This window comes from Macrobrachium rosenbergii, chromosome 51 (genome assembly GCF_040412425.1).
Source record: "Macrobrachium rosenbergii isolate ZJJX-2024 chromosome 51, ASM4041242v1, whole genome shotgun sequence".
Lineage (NCBI taxonomy): Eukaryota > Metazoa > Arthropoda > Malacostraca > Decapoda > Palaemonidae > Macrobrachium > Macrobrachium rosenbergii.
Genome location: NC_089791.1, coordinates 72,723,270 through 72,727,594, shown reverse-complemented (window position 1 = coordinate 72,727,594; position 4,325 = coordinate 72,723,270).

Sequence of the window (4,325 nt, the reverse complement as noted above, 5' to 3'; positions counted from 1 at the left end):
GTCCAGACCCTCTCAGGGTGAGTTCTCTCCGGCAGCTCAGCTAAGGAGGCGGTGGCACTGATCATGTTAACGTGCCTGGGCATGACCACATGTTTTGAGCATGCAGGAAACCCAGCAGAAGAGTGTCCTGAAGCTCCACAGTCTCGGCAGGGTCCCCGGTGATATGTTGATTTCCCGGCAGTGACGGTGTGCTGGGAAGACGGTGTTGAATTAGGCGGAGAGGAGGACTGACAGTTGTTGGTAGGCTGCCGAGGGTTGTTGCCCTGCTGATTGCTATCTTTATAGCAGCAATCTGCTTCGGCATGGCCATACCTTTTACAGATGGGGCACAGAGGTTTGTTAGGCGGGCCATTCCGTGAGCGATTGAGGCCCAAGAGGTGTCCAGGTGGCACTATTTTGCGCTGCAAGGTGCCATGGGAAGGATTGTATGTCTCCCAGGCATCAGCTAAGCAGCAGGCTTCCTTGAGGGTGGCTGGCTGCTTATCATTAAGATACACAGCCAGCAGCCCAGGCGCACACTGGAAGAGGTTCTCCAGCATGGTCCGGTTGAACAAGTCCTCAAAGGTGTCGCACCGCATAGACTCTAGCCAGCGGGTCCCAGCCTGAATCTTGTGACAGGCCCATTCTGTCCAGGACCAGCTGACGTTCTTAGCCATACCTCTGAATCTTTGTCTCCACCTCTCAGGGGTGATTTCATACGCCTTAGCGATGGCCTCACGGACGGCAGCCATGTCCCCTCATTGATCTCTTTCCAGGGCTCGGTGAGCAGCCTTAGCCTTCCCGTCTAGGTGCTTTGTAAGCAGTAAGGCCCTCTCAGCCAGGCTGACGTCATAGGTCTCGAAGAGGAATTCGATCTCTTCAAGCCATTGTTCCGGCTTGTCTTCAGTCCATTTTCCCACAAGGTTATTGACTGTCGACAGAGAGGTATTCAGTGCAGATGGAGTGGGGCTAGAGGCTTGTTGTGCTGCTAAAGCTTCTGCACTTTCCTTCTTGGCTCTCTCCAACTCGAGCTCCCTGTCTTTGAGGGCTAGTTCATGCTGTCTTCTCTTCTCTCCGCTGCTCGGCTTCTTGCTGCTTCTCTTTCTTCTTCTTCTCTCCACTGCTCGGCTTCTTGCTGCCTTTGTTCTTCTTCATACTTTCTCCTCTCAGCAATCTGTTCCCTTACAAACTTTTGAAGGGTCTGGCCGGAAAGACCATCCTCCTTCCCTATATTCCTAAAATATTGGTGCTCCTCAGTTGACATGTTGCTGATGGGGGAAGGGGTGCTGAGTGAGTTAACTGGGTGTTCCTGGAGGAAAAGGTGTTGTGACGATGAGGAAGTGTCCTTAGATTATTGGCACTTCAGTGAGTGGCACCTGTGAATGAGGTGGCACTGTGGATGAGTGTGCCGTGCGAAGGTCACACTAGGGGAAAGCGTTCCTGAAGGAAGTCTGAGTCCTTATGGGCAGATACGCTAGTAAATGGAGTGCTCCTGAAGGCTCTATGGTCCTTATGGGCGGATGCACTGTTAATGAGGTGTTCCTGAAGGAGTCGTGGTCCTTATGGGCGGAAACACTGGTTGTATGGCACTCTGTTTCTTCAATGCAGGTGCAGTGGCTTATAAGAGGTTGCTTTGGTTGGGTGGCACTGTGGTGCCGGTGCGCTCCGTGGAGCAATGCAAAATGTCAGTGCATGAATTGGCACTGAAGGTGAGGTACTCTGCCTGAGCAGAAGGTAAGTAGGGAGTAAAAGGTAAATGAGAGAATCCAGCAGAAGGGAAGAGAAAGGGAAAGTGAAAGGAGAAAGATAAGTACTTCAGTGATTGGGTGCTTAGCAGTGCCGCAGATTAGTGGCACTGAGAGAAATGGAAACTGGATGTGACATGAGTGGGTAGCTAGTTATGAGAACTAGTGGGCGCTGCCTGACATGAGGACAGGTAGGCTACGAGGGAGGCACACAATGTGGTAAGATACCCCACTCCCTGCACTCCAAGCAAACACAAGTATATATATATATATATATATATATATATATATATATATATACTCCAGTATATATATATATATATATATATATATATATATATATATATATATATATATATATATATATATATATATATAATATATATATATATATATATATATATCTATATATATTATATAGCGTCGATAAATGATCTGGGCTGAAGTACTTGAAGAGGAAAAAGCTGTTATGCTCGATTACTCGCTAAACACAAGAGCTCAGAAATTACGCACTGTGTATATGATAAAATTTAATGGGTAATGAATTTGAAATTCCCGGATTAAGTATTAATATAATTCTTTGTATATGCCTTTTATAATGTGTGAGTTGGTTCCCAAACTCGTAAGTAAATTATGTCGGCCCCGTGTTAAAATGAAAGGATACGCGAGAGAAAAGGAAAAAAAAAACAATCTCTCTCTCTCTCTCTCTCTCTCTCTCTCTCTCTGAGCGTTGTGTAATGGAACTTATTTGTTATGAAATTTTAATCACTTTACCTTGCGCTTAAGAGAACATAAATTATGGTTGTGAAATTACGTTACGGTAACGCTTACTTTAAGTATTTATGGAATTGCTACTGCCTGTGTGGTATGGTACGCAAGGGTGTTTCAAATTGTTTCACAAGGTTTCCCGGGTTACGTTAAGGGGATCGGCCGGTTTCCGACTTTTTTAACGACAGGTTGTTGATATATAGGGGGTTTGTTAAAGGATATTGTGTGGAACTTCTGGGGAAAAAATTTTTGTTCAGTGACCTTAGGTTTTGTGACGCCAGAGCATTTTTTCGGCAAAAATGGCCATTTTCAAAATGCATCTCCTCCTTTGCTTTTTGGTTTTAAGGGATAAGATTTGAACCACGTATAAAACACATATGGACCTTCGATACAAAGCCGTGGATTTTTGATTTTTCAATTATTTTTCGAGATATGAATTTTTTTTTTTTTTTTTTTTTATGAAATTTTCCCGGAAAAATTACAGGAAAAAAAATTGCCAAAAATCAGAAACTCAAAATATTAAAAATCCCCGGCTTTGTTTTAATCTACCATGTTTCCTCATATTATATATGAAATTTCATTTAGATTGGTCAATACTAAGGAGGAGATACATTTTGAAGGCGAAAAACTTATGTTTTGAGAAACAGGCCTTCAAAGTTTTAGTTACAAAAAAAGTAAAAGGGCCTTCAAAGACTGTGTTACAATTAAATTTATGGTTTTAATTTTTATTTTTGGTTATTAATTAATGCAAAATTATTATAAATAAGAATATTAATTGATTATTTATGTGCCTAAAACACATTATTATAAATTTTAGGTTCCTGGTCCCCCCCTGTCTGATCTTGTTGCAAGGTATTACTCTAGGGTATCATAGTTGCCTACACTTTTTTATTAGTGTCTCGAATCCATCCCTTGCCAAATGGATCCTGGAAATTACTTTACACTCACAATTAGGGATTCGTGATTCAAGTAATTCATCAAGTCTTGATTCACTTATTATGATCATTTTATTTTCACGATCGTCTATAATATCAGCCTCCGAGCTACTGCTTTCTTCTTCTAAAATATCTTTTGCCCTTTAGTAGTGACGAACGAATAAAGAGGCTTTTAGGGAAGATGTGGTTGGTCTCTGGTCAGCAGAGATCGCTGCCTGCGCTGTTTGCTGGGCGACAGCTCTCTCTCTCTCTCCGTCACTCCATTCCCCTCTATGGCACTAATTTCTTGAATTCTTTCTTCTACTTCTCGCCTGGACTTTTCCACTTGGCTTTTCGGCATTCTAGAAGCATGAAGTGAACTCTTGGACCTTTCAGGCACGGTGAAAAAACAAAAACACCGTAGAAAATACAGAGTTCAGTCAAGGCTAGCGAGCGTGAAAAACGTGTCCTTCTGGCTTGGAAGTTTATAGGCAACTCTCGGCCACAGTCGGCGTCATGGTATGACGTGTGCGTTGTCATGGCTAGGAATAACTAAAAAGGTGCCAAGTAGGATATTATTGACATTATATATTTCATTTCAAAGGAAGTTTTCGTAACACACATCGCAAAAACTATACCAGACTAAATCATTTGAGCTACTGGTGTTTTATGGGTATATAGTTATTGTTACATTTGAGGCCATAACTAGAGAAATAAGGCAAATTTTAGCATAATATTTCGTGGACACATTCTTGAACGCTATACAAGCCATAGAATTTTTTCAGCAAATCGAATTTTTAAAGATTTTTTGGGCTTTTTAGGCGGCCGATCCCCTTAAGCACACAAGGAGGAGGCTCGTTCCTTGAACGAACGTTGTGGGACTACTACGCACGTGAAACAGATGATCGTTCGCTCTTGC